Source organism: Protopterus annectens, chromosome 7.part0 (genome assembly GCF_019279795.1).
Source record: "Protopterus annectens isolate FY-2018-M chromosome 7.part0, PAN1.0, whole genome shotgun sequence".
In the NCBI taxonomy this organism is placed as follows: Eukaryota; Metazoa; Chordata; order Ceratodontiformes; family Protopteridae; genus Protopterus; species Protopterus annectens.
The window spans coordinates 811994779-812013373 of NC_056739.1; the positions used below are offsets into that span (position 1 = coordinate 811994779).

The 18595-nt window shown below is 39.6% G+C and overlaps 1 protein-coding gene across 1 annotated transcript in view; it reads left to right on the forward strand.

The window, feature by feature from the left end:
- Positions 1-1797: 1797 nt before the first annotated feature.
- Positions 1798-18595, forward strand: part of LOC122806104 (phosphatidylinositol 4,5-bisphosphate 3-kinase catalytic subunit alpha isoform-like) — an 835043-nt gene continuing 818245 nt past the window's right edge. The window contains exon 1 of the mRNA XM_044076341.1: positions 1798-2184. The gene's annotated coding sequence lies outside the window, so the exon portion shown is untranslated. The remainder of the gene's footprint in view (positions 2185-18595) is intronic.

Here is an 18595-nt window from a genome sequence, read left to right on the forward strand (position 1 = left end):
TCAAAATATTTACCTTACAAACACAAGGTTTGATTCTCACCTTTGATGGAAATTGGCTAAGTTTAAAATGACCCACAAGGACAGCTATCCTAGTACTTACCTATGAACCATTTAAGGACAATAAGACAGTCACATTTTTGTGGAGTTGCTCAACATTACATTATCCTGGGACTTCATTATTTGGCTTTGGAGATAAGTGGAAATAAAGCTTGGAAACTGATGGGAAATTTTGACAAGAAGATGAAATATGGGAAGTATTAAACATTTTTTGAATAAGGCCAGGTTTTATGTGGGTATAGGAAAAGATTAACAGAATGTGGAGAAAGTTAGTTAAATTATTATATTATGAATACATTTGGAAATTAAGGTAATATGACAATAGGTTGATGTGTGCTGAATTTCTAAGCTTTTTTTCATGAATAGTTATGACTGTAATTGATGTAAGATGAGACAATATGAAATTCCTTTGTTAAAATCTTTTCTTTCAATAAATATCTTTATGTTCAGAGGTAGGTACTAGGCTATCTGCCCAAAGGCATTTATAAGCTTAGCCGAAATGTGTTGGCTTTCGCCGCCCCCTTAGATTAGTTCCCTGTGCCTCTGTCCAGCAGAGCCACTGAAGTGATCCCCAGGGTAAACTTCCTGTTTCCCATCCACTCGTCAAGGTTTCTCTTGAAGAGTGTTAGTGAGGAGCTCTGCCTAATGTAGATTGGAATCTTGTTCCAGATCATGGGAAGTCTCTGGGACAGGAATCTATCCCTCTAGCACGTCCTATTTATTGTTGTGGTGAGGTTTAGATCCCTAAAGCGTGTGGCTCGAGGGGATATGGTTTTCTTTAGGTGGAGCATGTCCATCAGTTCTGGGTTGGACATGGCCTTGTATGTCAGGCAGAGATCACCTCTGAGTAGGCGGTATGCAAACGAGTACAGCTGGAGTTTCTTCAGTCGAGCTGCATAGGGCATCTGTTTGAGGCCAGTGATCCTCTTGGTGAGTGAGGTACTTCTGTGGTCTCTCCAGCTGTTGCAGGTGTCTTGTAAGGTACATCCCAAATTTATTTATTATCTGACCACTTTATTTTGAATTTGGCTGTTTTGACTATATGATTATTTAGCGGTTACTCAAGTGGTGTAGTAAGAATTATTTTTTTCTACCAAAATGTGTCTACTGGGCATACTTGATCAACAAATAGGTAAAATAAAAAAAAAACAGAGTTAACCAACAAGTCCTTAACTCCTGACACCTCGCAGTTGTGGTTTTTATCATCTTTATTATGCAGGTACCCCTCAGTTGTCCCCGATTTTGCCTCATACTTTTGCCATGTGCCTTGTAACATTTCTTTCTTTCTTTCTGGTAAATCCCTGAAGACTGCAGTCAGTCATTGTTAAAAAATACAAAACATGTTGCTGTGTTAACTTTTTTTAATGAATTGGAGTATTATTTTAAAAAAAATTGTCCCTGACTTTTAGCCTTTCCTTCTCACATTATGATCTAGTCCCACTAATTCCAGACTATGGTTTTCCTGCGCCTCTCTTGAAACTAAGCCATTAACTGTAGACAATTTGAAATTAATCTGAATTTTTATTATTAGCTCCAGGTGTTGTTCGCCTCTCTGTTTTCCCCATGCCCTTATCGTTTCTGATGTGTTTGCCCTTACAGTTAAACGTTCGTTGTTTTCATACAGGTTTGTATTCTGTTATATTTTTTTTGGGGGGGGGGGGGGGACGTGAATTGATGCCGCTTCTGTAACTGACTGTTTACAGGTACATGTGTTACCTTGCAGTGTTGGCTTTTTTAACTGTATCCCAGCTGCAAGAAGCAGGAATATAACGGAAATCCGTGTATTTGAGCCGGATACTGGGATTTGCACTCCCTGACGCTGAGTCCTTATCTCCCTGTGCAATAGAGGGGAAACAGAAAGAATGTACAATATTCCACCCACGAGCGCGGAAAGAGCCGTCCTTGTAAGCACAAGTGAAAATGAATTATACAGAATTTTCGTAAATTGTGGCTGTGTTGCTGCTGTTGGACTGATAACTGTACAGTCTGGTCTATTCTTCCTGTCTCGTTTTACTGCTCCTTGCCCTTTTAATGTCCAGTAAGTAACTGTAGCGAACTGGAGACTGCTGCCAGCCCATGGAAAAAAAGCTGACAGGGAAGAGCTGAAACCAGGAAAATTCTGATGCTGTAAGTATTTAAACACGTACTCCGTTCCTGGGTTTATGTACTTATTTGTCAAACTTCGGTAGACGTTCGTTTTGGTCACATTTTGAAGATGGGGGTGGAGGTAGTTAAACTTTTTAGCTAGCTGCCTGATTCTTGTTCGGAGTTGCTTTTTTTTTTTTTTTTTTTTTTTTTTTATACATTTTACAGGCACATTTTGTTTCGTGATTCGACAATCAGCTGCATTTCTTTCTTTCTACTGCTCGGTACTTAAATGACTTTGAGGCTGTTTAGGTCGTGATTTTTGTTGATGTGTTAGACCATTTAACTAATTAGCTGTAATTTATTTTTCTTATGAGCGTCATGAATGTATTAATTATTTGTCATGCTTTTACTGTTGCTTGGTGTGAAGGTTTGTGGGATTGGTATGCTATAGAGGGGGAACGATTCTAAGAGAATAAATACAATGAATAATAGGATGGAATTTAATTTGGGAAGTAATACGCTTTTTATGTTATAAATAACAAGGTTTTTGAACACGTTTTCATATTTTAATGCTGTGATGCTCAGACTATTTAATTCTTTTTGCCTGTCTTTGTTCTATTTATGTGTTTAGTACAGGCTGTACTTTGTTAGAACTGTAAACATTTTAGTTGCCGTTTAATACTATTTGACGTAATCCTTAATTTACTTAGTGAAAATGAATCTTGCTGTGTGTTATTTTTTGTGTTTTACACCGAATGAGCCAGATTCCAACACAATGGGATAGCATTGCAGAGCCCTGACATTTCAGTAAAGTATTGCAGTGTCGAGCTGCGCAGAACGATCAAGAAATTCTGAGAACTGTCCAGGGTAAAGTAACTCGCCCCTCAAAATGGGACCTCCTGTTTAAACATTTACAGTTAAATATAAAAAATGAAATTATAACAATGTATAAACACTCCCCATAAAATACAGTAATCTGCTGTGATCAAAATGCTTCTTCAGGATATGTAATAGAATAAAAAAATCAGATAGTATTACTCACAAGATAGCATTATAGTGTGCTGTATAAGAATGCATCTATTCTGCATCATATTTGTAAAAGGACAAGTGGCACCTAAAATATGCAACAGAGTTCTGCAATAAAAAAAAAATGTGTGTGTGTGTATATGTGTATATATATATATATATATATATATATATATATAAATAAATACACACATGGGCAGCATTTCAGAACTGTGATGATACCGTAGGTAGCCAAACTAATGCAGTATCCTCCTTCTGTAGGAGCCTGAAGGACTATACATGTGAATTCTTGCGGCATCCAGTAACTGTAGTAGGACTGTACTACCCCACTGGCCCCCTACTGTAGGATCCTGAAGATGTATATGTGTAATTCTTTGTGGCATCCCCTAATTACAGTAACACCTTGCTACCTTAGGTTTACTGCCGTTGCTGTTGACAGAATAATGCAGTGTTAGAATTGGTACTAATAAGGCACATTAGGTTTGCATGGCATACATGTGACTACAGCCAATGAAAATACCCCATAGAAACTCCAATAATATCCCAGGACAACTCCTAAATAATATGAAACACAACATATAAGGACCACTAGAGTTAGTATTTTATAGCCCCCAGTCAGGCTTCGTGCCATTCAAATAGATAACTGCAACAGTTATCCGTCTGCACAAGGGCGTGACTTCTGTGAACCCCCGTAACTGCAGACCCATACATCTGACTAGCCTCGCATGCACAGCCATGAAAAAGAATTTTTGTGGAAATGATTAATAATATCATAGGAAACCTTTAGGCACTGGATCTAGTCTAATCCAGTTTCATCAAGGATGGATCATGCCTACTCAGACCTGGTGGACTTGTTTGAAAAAGTCACCAAGGTAATGGACGAGGGCAAACTGGTACATACTGTGTACCTTGACCTGGCCAAGGCATTTGATACATTATCCCACTGGAGCATTCTAAACAAACTGCTGGAGTTAGGCATAAACGTCTATGTCATTCTAAGGGGATCCAGTATCTGTCAGTCTGGGATGACATGGTCGACAGACCTCAATGCTTTCTCAGAGATGGTCTTCATCTGTCACCACTGGGATTTCGGCTACTGGCTAAGGTGGCTAAGGCTCTTGCCACCCCATAGTGCCTTTTTTAGGCGGTGTCTCAAGGACAAAATTCCTCATGTAGAAACTCCATCTAAAAACAGCCTCAAGGTTATGCTGCTAAATGTTAGGAGTCTTAACATGAAACTGCACTCACTGGAAGCAGTCCTCGCCTTGGAAGACTGAGATATTTGTGTAGTCACAGAGACCTGGTTCAAGTCTGTAGAGAGCACCTTAGCCATACTGGATTACACCTCGTTCCACACTTTCAGACTACAAACTGAAGGTGTGAAAATTAAAGGAGGCAGTTTGTCAGTATTCATTAAAGATAAATACATCTCCAGATTGGTTAAACAGTATGATTCCCTGGAGAGGTTTACTGTTGTTTATTCTTACTGAAAAACATTTTCTGTTCAAATAAATGAATGATAATACCGAAAGTAAAAAAAAACTACCGTTCACAATGTCGAACTAAATGCTTGACGCATTTGACTCGACATTGTTGTCGAAACCACCACGTGATAGCCATATAGGAGCTGATGTAAATCAAACTCCTATACAGCTATCACGTTTTTGCAGGGGGACAAGCCCTCTGCACCCCCACTTATATATTCTAACTCCGAGATCGCACTACAGTGGTGATGTGGATGAATTACTACTCCCCACTGTACCACGATCTCCATGCAGATAGTCTATTTCCACTTATGCGAATGCTGTTGTGCATTCGCATAAGTGGAGTTGACTATCTGGTGCAAAACTGCTTGTGCATTCGACATTCTGTTTTTCAGCACATTGCAGCCAATAGAATGTGGTTCGCACAAACAATAGTAAACCCCCTGGAGATACTTCAGGTGCAATTAACTGTTGGTAGGACACCTGTTCAAGTCATTGCCAGCTATAGGACCCCCTCCTGTGCATACAGCCTACCTAGACTTAGCCAAGGCTTTTGACACTATTTCCCACTCTGGTATCATTGACAGAGTCACTCAGCTAGGTTAGATGGGTCACTAACTGGCTCACTGATAGAAGACATATAGTCAAAATAGGGGAATCCACCTCCAGCAGCAGACATGTAACCAGTGGTGTTCCACGGGGATCATTCCTGGGACCTTTATTGTTTGGAATCTATTTCTCCGAAGTACAAGCAAAAACTAAAGGTCTGTGGCTGACAAAGTTTGCTGATGACTGCAAACTGGGAGTGGTCATAGACTCTCCAAATTATGTCAACAGCTTGCAAGTGGGTCTTACACAAACAAATGATTGGTGCCAAAATCATGGCCTTAAACGCAATGCAAAAACAATGTATTATCATCCCTTTTGGTAAGAGTGATATTCCTGCTAACTACCACATCAGTAGCAACACCCTAAGTATGCACTCAGTGGTGAGATACCTGGGCACACAGGTTGACAGCAACCTTACCTTTGATCACCATGTCTTCAGAGTGGTAAGAAGTGCATTCTGTATTGCTCATCTCATAAGTAACGGCATTGCTTCCAGAAAAAAAGAAGTTATAACCTCCCTGTACTCCTCCCTCATCAGGCCAATAGTTGAGTACAATGCCCCTTTTGGTATGTACCTTTCCAAGCACCTACATCAATTGGAGAGACCACAGAAGTTCCTCACAAGTAAAATTGAAGGTCTTCAGCATCTGTCCTACGTGGATCGTCTGAAATCACTGTCACTTTATTCTTTTTCATACAGACAACTCGGAGGCGATCTCTGCCTTGCATGTAAGGCAGTCTCTGACCATGCTTTATTGGAAATGCTGTATATCCGCAAATTAAATGGTTTATAGGTTACTCATTCTAAACACCTTAACCTGGTATGTGACATTAACAGAACCTGCTGGTGGGACAGATTTGTCTCCCAGAGGTTACCACACTTTTGGAACAGAGCACCTCTTTGGCTCTCTTCGTATGCAGTCTGGACAGTTGGGTAGATAACTGTAAGTTCACTCCGGGGGTTCCATCTGTGTCCCTCTTAGACATGGGCAATAGGTGCCAATCATAGAAATAAGAATAGAACTTAGCTAGGCTTTTAATGGCCGTAGGGCCATTAGCCTAGTAACGTCCTGTGATCCTCTGTCATACTCTGGATAGCCATCTAGCTCTCAGGACCCAGGAAGTAGGGGAGTCCACCTCCATAAAGAGGCTAGTCACTTGTGGAGTCCCTCAGGAGTCTGTTCTGGGTCTGCTTCTTTTTGGCATCTACTTCTTTGAAGTCAAGGCCATGATCAAGGGCCTCTGGCTGACCAAGTTTGCAGATTAATTGCAGACTGGAAATAGTCATAGAATTTCCCCCATAGGAAGGGCTAGCACAGACAAATAACTGGTGCCAGAGCCACAGTTTAAAACTTAATGCCAAGAATGTAGACCCAGTAGTCAGGAGTTTGGGGACATATGTAGACAGTAGCCTGGCTTTCAACCAACATGTGTCTAAGGTAATGAGGAAGTAATTATTTTTTGTTCAGCTTGTGAGCAAGAGTGTGGCATCTAAGTTCAAGGAACTCATTGTTTCACTTTATTCCTCCCTCATCAAGCCCTTCTTTGAGTACAGTGCCCCCTTCAGTATATACCTGACCAAGCACATGCAACAGCTGAAACATCCAAAGAGGGTCCTCAAAAAAAGAATACAGGGTGTTAACAACATGTCCTGTGCAGATTGCCTCAAAGTCTTATCCCTGTACTCTGTCTCCTGCAGACTACTGAGGAGCAATCTATGTCTGGCATGCAAGGCAGCCTTGGATCCCATTCTGATGGACCTCTTGTATGTCCGCAAAATGGGTCCCTATTATTTACGTGAATGTTCAGAATTTCGAACTTTGCGTTATTGACAGCCTGATGTCAAAAAGGCCAAATCTCGAAGACACGGAACAGCGAATTATTTTTTCCCCCTAGGGAAACAAATCACTGGGCTGTTTTCTGGACTTTGCCGTTTCCTCCACTGTGATGCGATCTCAGAGTTGGTATATTTAAGTAGGAAGGGCGAAGCCCCCCCACTTTATTTTGTGTTTTTTTTTGTTGTTTTTTTTTTTTTTTGCAGACCAGCTCAATCACTGTTCCGTGTGTTCAGAATTTGGCCTTTTTGACATTAAGCTGTTGATAAAGGCACGTTCGAAATTCTGAATGTTCGGTTATATAAGAGGGAAGCTGCAAAACAACATCAGAACTACCCAATTCAGCAACTTAAACCTTGCTTATGACATAACTGAAACATGTTGGTGGAGGTACAGGTATGTGTCTCAGAGAATTCCCCTTCTGTGGAGCAGGCTGGTATCCATGTGAAGCAGAGTTCTTCTGACCATATTCAAGCATAGTCTAGACCAGTGGATGGGAAATCGGAAAGTCATCCCTGGTCTGTCATCTATGTCTGTAATGGACAGAGGCAGGCTGTGTAAATATTTGACCACCCATGCTGTAACTTACACGTACCCCTTAAAATAACCACTAGTTACTAAAACTTGTAGGATACATTTGAGATGCATAGCTAAGCTTAAAAACACCCTTGTGGTTGTTAGCCTGGTATACATCTGTGAACTTATAAAGTTTTTCAAGGTTGGCCATGCTCATGTTTTGAAATCAGTAATATTTGATATTTGTAAGTGTTATCTGACTTAAATTGAACACATTTGCATTGAATATTTGGCCTTTTTACAGTAAACCACATATCAGTTGGGATGTATCTTCACATATAAATCCATTGACAAATCTGCAATTATTTGCAGCTGTCTGCCAGATGATAAAAATGCAGCAGATACTGGCATATGCAACTGCTAATATGCAGCAGTTACATATGCTAGTGGAGTCCCCTCTCCAATTCTCCTAACCTGTAATAACCTTATCTCCGTTCTCTCTCCCCTATCAAAAATCTTAGAACTTCCTCCTCTTAGCTGATATCCTGCATAAATTCATGTGGTCTTCTAAACAAATGGAAGCATGGCTTTAGGAAAGATCTGAATACCATAGCTTTAAGTCTTAACTTTCATGTCTGGCAAAGCATGGCTGTAGTAAGCTAAGCAGTATCATCTTAATTGCTGTACAAGAGTGGTTGACTTCAGTTTAGCACCTTTAGTTGTTAACTGAAGTGTCCCACTGTGGTCTCTCCTTTGTTCCCCTCAATTAAATTATAAGATATCTTTCAAAATCTTAACATGAGTTATGGGAAATAAGTCTCTCTCTCTCTCTCTCTCTGTCTCTCTCTCTCTCTGTCTCTCTCTCTCTCTGTCTCTCTCTCTCTCTGTCTCTCTCTCTCTCTCTCTCATAAAAAGTAGTTATGGGTACTCCACAAGACTCCAACCAGATACCTTCAGCATCACACAACCTAGCATCCAAGGCATTTTTTATAACTGTATGGTAATCCGGTCAAGTTAGAGGTCGCCAATGGAAAATCATAGACACTTAACTGGTTTAAAGCCCTTGGATTCTCGCCAAAATTAAAAAAAAAAATAAAGCTGTGCTGTTGGGCATCTCTTGTGCCCCTGTGTTTTCCACTCCCAAATAGGGCTCTCTCGCTTGATGATCACTTCAGATACTTGGGCTGTGCTGTCTACCCTTGACCAGCTTTGCAGATTTCATTATGACAAAATAGATAACGGAGCAAAAGATCTTCTAAGAACCTTGTGCTGAAGTTTGCATTGATTAACCCTAATGAAGCTAAAGCCACAATAGTAAAAGGCATTAAGCTCAGTAGATTTAAAATGGTCTACTGGTAAACACGAGTGGTGCCCATCTTCATTTGTAACTTGACTATAAAGATTTTCTCTGTTTACTATTTATCTTTGCTTACTGGGAGAGTCTTACTGGGATGTACCCTTTTTCAGCGGAGGTCTGGGGAGAAAAGCTCTTTTATAGCTTTTTGGAAACCTATATAATATTAAAATAATATTAATCTAAATAGGTTAATAAAGTCATTATATTGAATTTAAGAAATGTGCAAACATAGAGATTGCCACAAAAATTATGCTAGCAAGGGAGAAAAACTTGTATATACAGTCTGACATTTTCATGTTAAAAATAAGACATAAAGTTCTTTAGTTAAGCCGTAGTTAATGCAGTAGTTCACACGCGAGTAATATGTAAAACGGATATTAAGACCAATTTACAGTAATTTGGGTATATAGAGATGAGATAAAATAACACAGAGGTTAAGGTGATAAAAAGTCAGAGAAATGGATTTTGTTGAAAGTCTGAGGGAGAAATAAATTCACTAAAAAGGAAAGTCAGATGGAAATGTGAGGAAGTTGTAGGGTGGGTAATGATGGTATGATATGAGTAAAGTGGGAGAAAAAAGGGAGAGATGCATTTTAAGTAGGTGAGAGTATAGTAAGAGAAAGGAGTGTTAAGTAATGGTAGTGGAATGCTTGGATGTTCTATGAAATTGTTCTGGGGTATTACAAGAGCATAGCCAGTTATTGTTTAGGTGTTGTTTTAGTGCTGTTCTGAAGCTCTGTATGTTTTAGGTGAGTTGGCATGGAGTTCCAAAGTTTTCTGACATGGTAGACGTAGAGTCACCTGCAGAGCTGTTATATTTTATTATAACCTGGAGGTATTTATTGCAGGATCATAGGTTTCTGTTACTAGTATGTTTGATTGCAGTAAGTTTCCTAGAGATGTACATTTTTTCTGGGGATATTTTATAAGGTTGTTGGCTGTTGTAAGTTGGAAGAAAGACAGATATTGTGGAAGTTCCAGCCAGTTTAATTCCTTTAATGTTTTACAGTGATATGTTGACTGCAAATTTTGCTGTTTATGATAACAGGAGTGTAGTGTTGCTCTAAGGGTAATGTTTAGAATGGTGAAGATAAGAACTGCTTACAAGATGGTATTATCAGTGAGGAATGTTTGGGCCCTGTAAAGGGAACCTGACTTTCTATGGGTTTTCTTTGTAGTTGGCATGGTTCATAACTGAGATTGTCATCTAGTAAGAGTTTTTAGTCTGAGACCATTTCAATTTTTGTGTGGTTTGATGATAAAATGTTCTTTTGAGTATAGTCTGGAGGTAAAAAGCATTAGGTTGGTGGTCTTAGCATTTCAGAGTAGGTCTGAATTTGCCAGCCAGGATTCTGTGGAAAGGAATGCCTGCTGTGTGATATCTGCAGTTCCTCTAATGTTCATGCTGAGCAGATGAGTGTAGCATCATCTGCAATTTGTATACTGGACTAAGGTTGCATCTTTTGAAGCACTATGAAGTTATTTATAAAGATGTTTAAAGGAAGTGGCCCTAATATTGATCTTTGGGATATTCTGACTGTAACTGGGAGGAAAGATGAGAAATCTTGTTGCCATTTTACAGCTTGTGTCTGTTAGGAAACTGAGAAACTGGGTAAGGAATGGGTTCATAGGTGTGTACTAGGCTAACAGCCCTCGAGCTTATATAAACCTAGCTCAAGAAGATTCCCTGGCATCATGCTGCCAAAAGTTAGTTTCCAGGGCCCCTGTCAAGCAAGGCCACTGAAATGATCCCTGGGGTGAACTTCCTATTGCCCACTCACTCATCAAGATTTCTGTTAGAGGGCCAGTGAAGTGCTGTGCTTGACGTGAACGGGAAGTTTGTTCCAGACTATAGGAATTCTCTGGTTTAGGAACCTGTCCCTCCAGCATGTTCTGTTTATTGTGGTAATGAGGATAAGGTCCCTGGAGCGTGTGGCAGGGAGGGATTGGGGTTTCTTTAGGTGTAGCATATCTAGCAGCTCTAGGTCAGACATGGCTTTGTAGGTCAAGCAGAAATCGCCTCTAAGTAGGCGATAAGAGACAGAGTATAGTTGGAGTTTTTTGAGTCTGTCCGTATAGGGCATGTGTCTAAGGCCTAAGATCCTCTTAGTGAGGTATTTTTGTGACCTTTCCAGTTGTTGTTGTAGGTGTCTAGTGAGGTACATACCAAATGGGGTGTTGTATTCTATAATAGGTCTAATGAGGGACGAGAGAGGGATTATGACCTCTTTCTTCCTAGATGAGAAACCTTTTGTAAGAGACGAGTCGCATAGAAGGACTTTCTGACTACAGTGGTAATGTGGTTATCAAAGGAGAGGTTGCTGTCAACCTGTGTTCCCAGGTCTCTTATCACACCTTTGGTGTTTAGTGGACTACCGCCTATGTGGTAGTTCATAGGCACCGAATTTTTCCCAAAGGGAATGACAGTGGACTGTTTGGCATTGAGCTTAAGGCCATGGTTCTGGCACCAGTCACTGGTGTCAGTTAGGCCTTTTTGTAGAACGTCTACATCAGTTGGAGAATCAGTAATGGCTCCCAGTTTGCAATCATCTGCGATCTTGGCCAGCCGGAGTCCCTTTGTGTTGGCTTGAACATCAGATAAGTAGATGGCAAACAGGAGAGGACCTAGGACCGATCCCTGTGGGACACTTGTAACTGGTCAGTAGTCAGATTTGGAGTCTGCTACTTTCACAGTGTGGGTTCTATCAGTGAGCCAGTTGGCAACCCATCTTATTACATAGGGGCATATGCCTAGTTTAGTGAGTCTATCTATGATTCCTGAGTGAGGGATGGTGTTGAAGGCCTTGGCAAGATCTAGGTAGGCTTTGTGAACTACCTTGCCCTCATCCACAGCTCTGGTGACAGACTGGAAGAAGTCTATCAGGTTGAGCAGGCATGATCTACCATTTACAAACCCATATTGTGTGGGGTCCAGAGTTTGGAGATTCCCTATATCCTTATTTATAAGGTCCATGATGATGTGCTCCATAACCTTACATGTCAGACTCGTCAGGCTAATGGGGGGGGGGGGTTCCCAAGGTCTGTAGTCACTCCCCCTTTGTGGAGTGGGATGACCGTAGCAGTGTGCCATTTGGTAGGAACAAAGCCTGAAATGAGGCTGTGATTGAACAGGGTACTCGAATGTGGTGCCAGTTCACTTTGTAATTCATGTAGAACACAGCCAGGGATATTATCAGGTCCTTGGAAGCTGTGTTGGCTTTGGACAGTGTGTTTTTTACCTGTGTAGCCATGATAATAGGGACTTGACATTCCTCAGGTGTTGTGTAGGCCCTTTAAGGGGTGAAAAGGGGGTAAAGTTAGTACTGAATCTGTCAGCCAATGTGTTGGCAATATCAGTTGGTTCTCTATATGTATCGCCATTGTGCTGTAACTCAGAGCAGATATGAGTATTGCCATGTAGATTCTTGACATAACTATAGAATGCCTTGTGGTTGTCTTTAAAATCTGCAGCAATTTTGTTTTCATAGCTAGCTTTAGAGGATTGTTGATGGAACTCATGTTTATTGCTGAGGCAAACAAAGGAGTTTTTCCAGTCTTGGGACTTCACCCTTTTCTGCAACAGTTGTTTCCTTCTTTTGTAGAGTTTGTTTATGGTGGGGGAACCACCAGATTGGCTTCCTTTTTTTGGAGGAGAGCATCTTGGTTCTGTTTTGGTATTTCCTGTTCCATGCACTTGTGTATGTGCTCATACAGTGCATTGGTGTATTTTTCAGCAGTCATGTACCTATTTCCATTTGCATGGGTTTGTTGACACAAAGGGATGAAAGTTCTCTGTGAAGTTTCTGGTGAGATACTGTATCAAAGGGTTTGGACCGATCACAGAATAGGGTTGATACAGTCAGTCAACATAGGAATAGCCGTAACCTAGTATTAGTTTATTTTAGGAGACCAATCGAGATTCAGTGGGACGGACAGAAGCTGTGTTGGATAAAAGGTTATGGTTTGTAAGGTGTTGGAGTAGTTAGTGGTTGACATATTTTTTTTTCAGAATTTTTGGTAGGGGAGATAGTTTTGCAATAGGTCTGTAGTTTGTTAGGGGTCTATATCACTTTGTAGAATCACAAATCGGTGAACTTCTATTCGTCGCACAGCAAAAATTTTCCTAGGGCAAACCAACGGTAGTACACCCTAGTGACTGTGAACAAAACCATAAAACTTAACACCTACCCAGGTGGGGGCTGCACCCCTCACATCCCCCTAATTAAACATACCAACTCCGAAATCACACTGCTGTGGGGAAAAGGGCAGATTCCAGACGGTGGCCAACTGTTGGTTTGCCCTAGGAAAAATTTTGTTGAAAACTCAGTTCAATGACTAGTAGATTCGATGAATAGGTGTTCAATGAATAGGGGTTCGCTCATTTGTGATTCAACGTAGGGATATAGACCCGATTTTAGTTCTGTAGAATTCACACCTCTGTGGAGTAGAATACTGAAAGATTTTTTTCCAGATGTCTGGGACATATTTTTCTGTTGTGAATCTGTTAATAAGGATGGACACAGAATATGCTATACTTTTCAGCTGTGATTTCCAGGTATTCAGAAAGGATGTTATCTGAAGCCAATGACGTTGGTTTAAGATTTAGAAGATATTTTTTTTCTTATTATAGTTGGGAAAGGTTTGAGGCTGAATTTGGCTATATTATTTTTAGGGGCTATTGGAATAGTGAGTTTGTATTATTTGGAATTATAAGGGATAGAATAAAAGTTATAAAGCGAGGATTCGGTTGCGTAGCAATGTTTTCTGTATGCTCAATGTTAGAGAGGGGAGGGGTGGTGGTTTGACCTGGTTGGAATAGTTTTGCATAGTGAACTAGAAATATTTGAGGTTATTTCGGCAATTTGGAGGTTAGAAAAAATAAGCTTTTTGTAAATATTAGTATGTTTTGCAAGATTTCTCAGATGTCTAAACATTTGAAATATATGTGCATATATATATATATATATATATATATCTATATATATATATATATATATATGTATATATATATATGTGTGTATATATATATATATATATATATATATATATATATATATGTGTGTGTGTGTGTATATATATATATATATATATATATATATATATATATATATATATAATATATGTGCATATGTGTGATGTATGTATGTATGTATATATATATATGTATATATATATATATATATATATATATATATCTATATATATATATGTATATATATATATGTGTGTGTATATGTATATATATATATATATATTTTTTTTTTTTTTTTTTTCGGAGAAAATTTTCCATGCATGGTCTGTCTGTCTATGAAATTTTCTTGTTGCTCTTGTTAGCCGTAAAGCTGAATTTGATCAGACTGTTTTATTTCTGAGGGAGCATGATCATTTTATTATGTTTGAAAACATTTGGTTGAAATGGTACTCAACGTTATCTAATGGCACTGTTTTAAGGGAATTCTGTTTTAGGTTTAGGTTGAATAGTTAAACTAAATAGCTAGATTTGTAGCTTAAATGTGAACACCCTGGCATAATCCACATTAAAAAATAATTTACCAGTTATCCAATGGACAAACAACGTCTGCCCCTTGGTCTTCAAACTTTTTGAAACATTATCCAACTTGTGGTTTTAAGCCATTCACTTTGCCTATGTTGCCCTTTTATCAACACCTCTTACCACGTTTCCTCCACCATACTCTCTAGAATGCCTTATTATTATAGCTTTTTCTTTTTGGGGCCCAGACATCTGGAATGCCTTGCACTGTCCATCAGGAGTGTACTTGTCATCAGTTTTAAAATCTGCCTCACTGCTTATCACACAGTAAACACATAGCAAAATGTTAACATATTCAATGGCGACTACACCAAATCTAAGAACCGAAGTGTGGAATGTGTGAAGTTCATCATTCCCTCTGCTGCAGTAGCCTTTAGGCAGTATGGGTTGTGTCTCGCTCAAGACACAATAACTGGCCAGATTACAATAGCTCTGATTCCTTCCCACACTTCCACTCTGATTGCTGATTGGTCAACCTTGAGGAGGAAAAATCAGCAGACTGCTATTGGATGTTGTCGTTCATCTAGTCAGGATGTAATAGACAAGTCTTTGTGGGTTCTGTTCAAGCAGCTTTATCATGTACAAACACATCAGGATTAAGGCTGAACGACTTTAACTTAGATAAACGTATATTCAGACTACCTATTACATTCATACATGCTCACTCTGTGGCTGCACTCTTAAAATGGCACTGAAGATAGCACTTGCTTGCTGTTTATATGCACATTCAGTCCTTGAAACACTTCTTAAAGGTACAGCACACACACACTGTTCTACATCCTCCCTCTTTGAGAAATAGGTCATGCACTGTTGACAACATCAGTTGATGTGCAATCAATACAAAAAATTCTTTGTCATGCAATTGTACAGAATTACATACACATATACAGTTATGTCCAGGTCGCTGTGTATTTCACAGTAGGTCTGGAAATATGACCAAATCGTGTGACATAAAATTTTGAATTAGATTTAGCCACTGGGACTGTTTCTACTGAATGTTCAACCTTAGGGACATCAGGAACATAATCAGGAATGGAAGTAGAAGTTAAGACACGTTCTGCAACAGGAACATTGTCTGCAATTGCTCTGAGATCTAGAGCTTGTATCACAGGAACAGTGCTGCAATGTCGTTGCTGTACAGGAAGAAGATGTTTGTAATTTCTCCTGTACTCCACACCATCAGATTCTACAAAGTAGGATCTCGGCTTGGTACATATAGCTGTTACTTGCCCAATCTGGTTGAAACCTTTCAACGTTTGTATCCTCACTGCCGCTCCTCCTTTCAATGGATGAAGAAAGATGCTCGATTTGTCATATCTGGACTTCTGGAAAGAATGCTTCCAGAATAATTGGGCTCTAATATTTCTGTTGTTCTTAGCTTTAGGCCTCAACAAACTGGAACTAATAGGCAGTATTGTTCTGGTTTGCCTGGATAGAAGTCTCTGAGCAGGCGGGCCAAGTATATTGTCACGAGGTATGTTTCTGAGATTAAGTAAATTCAAAAAGACATCAGTATTGTCATTCTTTGACCTTTTAAGTAATTGCTTTGCACTCTGTACTGCACGTTCAAATAGTCTATTTGAATGTGGATATTCTGGACTACTAGTAACATGTACAAAGTCCCATTCTCTTGCAAATTTCTGAAGCAACTAACTAGTAAATTGAGTACCATTGTCAGAAACAACTTTGTGTGGACTACCATGGACTGAGAAATGACATTTCAACTTGGTGATAACAGCAGTGGGCATTAGATTAGGTAGTAAATCGATCTCAAAGCAGTTCAAATAAGATTCTGCCAATACTAAGTAATGCTGATTGTTCCACTCAAATATATCAATGGCTACTGCTGACCAAGGTAGTTCAGGAACTTGAGTTAGCTGAACTGGTTCTCATTGCAAATGCGGTTTAGTGCTGTTGCATACAGAACAAGAAGAAAGTACTTTAGCATGTCTTTTACTAGAGAAGGCCAAAATACTATTTCTCTAACCCTTTTGTTGGTAGATTCGTAACCTGGGTGACCACGATGGAAAATCTGGATATATTCATGTTGTAAGGAGGCATGAACAACAATTTTAGAACCGTTGAAAATAATACCCTCTTCCATCAACATCTCATATCTGTAAGGAAAATAAGTTTGCACTTCAGATGGTATACTAGCTTCAACGGCATAGACAACAACCATTCATTTGGTTCTGTAACTGGACAAATTACACCTTGCTGCACCATTTTATTCAACTGAGCTTTGACTTTATCCTGCGTAGCCATTTGAACTTTTCTTGCTGGTCTGACTACTGGACTGATCTCTGGGTCAAACTTCATAGAATACGTAACTGGAAGGTCGCCCAACTTGTCATCGAAAACCTCAGCATACTCTGAGAAAATGGCTTCAGAAAAATTGGAACTAGGATACGTGCTTATATGATGAACTTCTTTGGCAAAAGAAAGCAGATTCATTCTCAGACTGTGAGACACAATAATGACTGCACAGGTCTTCAAAACTACATGGGATATCAAGCTGTAACCGTTCCTAGCCACCTAACATGAAAGCAGTACTGAGCCTTCGGTTTGAAATTTTTCACCACCGTAAGCAACATGTTTCGCACTGTTAGTCACATTGAGTTGTTCATTAGTTCTTTCCTTAGCAAATGTGTCTGCTGGCATAACATTACACTTTGAGCCAGTGTCTGCTTTGAGTTTGGTGGATTTACCATTGATCTGCACAGTACAAAACACTTTCTTTGCCAACAAATTCACTGCATCAACCTTTTCATTAATTACTCATACACCATCTACGTAGAAAGTAGAATTGCAGCTCTCTATATGATCAACTTTGAAAATGGTTAAATTTTTTACACTTGTGGCATTGTTGACCGAATGCTAAGCATTTCTGTCTTTTAGACTCCTGATTGGCACCACAATTGCAACAGTTAACAATAAAAGCTGGATTTGGGTTTTGCTGATTCATGCTTGTACTGCACTGTGCATGCTCCTGTCTTAGAATTTGCTGGAAAACTACATAGTTTCCCATGAGAACCCACAGGGGCTGTAGCTGGCACTTGCTTAGGCCTGCTCTTGTTTGCCACGTGTTGCATGCTGTCTCCATTTGCTCGGGAGCCTGCTGAAACCATGCTCTTATCACTTGCAAACACACTTTTGTGCCTTTCTGTAACTTCATGGATTTGACAAATCTCAGTAGCTTTACTCGATGTTAAATCACTGTCACAATGCAAAATCTTTCAAACAGCAGCACTATTAATACCACACACAAGCCTTTCCTTTATTAACTCCTCTTTTAATTCATCAAACCGACACATTTTAGCTTTGTTTCTCAGGTCAGTAATGTAAGCTGCAAACATTTCCCCTGGTTTCTGATCTCTTGTTTAAACAAATGCCTCTCTAGTGTAATATTTGTCTGGGGGTTAGACATTTCTCTGAATTTGCACTTTAAACACTCAGGGTCTTCCCTTGATTCAGCCTGTACAACAATAGAGCGATTTTCACCTTCTCCCTCATGTACTGCTGGTGCATACACAATGAGCGCTCTTTTTCAATGGCCTCTGACCCAGCTAGGTTAGCAAAATGAATGCCTTGGTGGGTGCATCTTTGTCAATATAAGCTGCTTGTATAAAAATGCCATACTCTTGCTCACATATTCTCCAGTTCTCTGCAATATTCTGAACAAATACAAGTGGTGAGGGCTTTGTAATCCATCTGCCATTATTAACACATACCGGTGAAGGGTTTTGCAAGTATGCATGAACGTACACACACATACATATGCCAGAAGTTTATGCCAGAATTCGTAACTTTGCCCAATAAGCACAACAAGCCTCTGAACTTTGCGAAATAAGTCTCTGGGGCACTATAATGCTCATGAAATCACACCTTATCAGTGTAAAAAACATTTCAAAATAAATGCACTCTGCAAATAAACTGGGCAGAAGAATCTCAGAGTAAGAAACATTTCAAAGTAATTGTGCTTTGCGAATAAACAGTACACGGCACACTGAAACTTCCCCACGATGGCGGTAATTTGCTAGATAATTCTTTACAGTGCAAGAACCACTCTGTA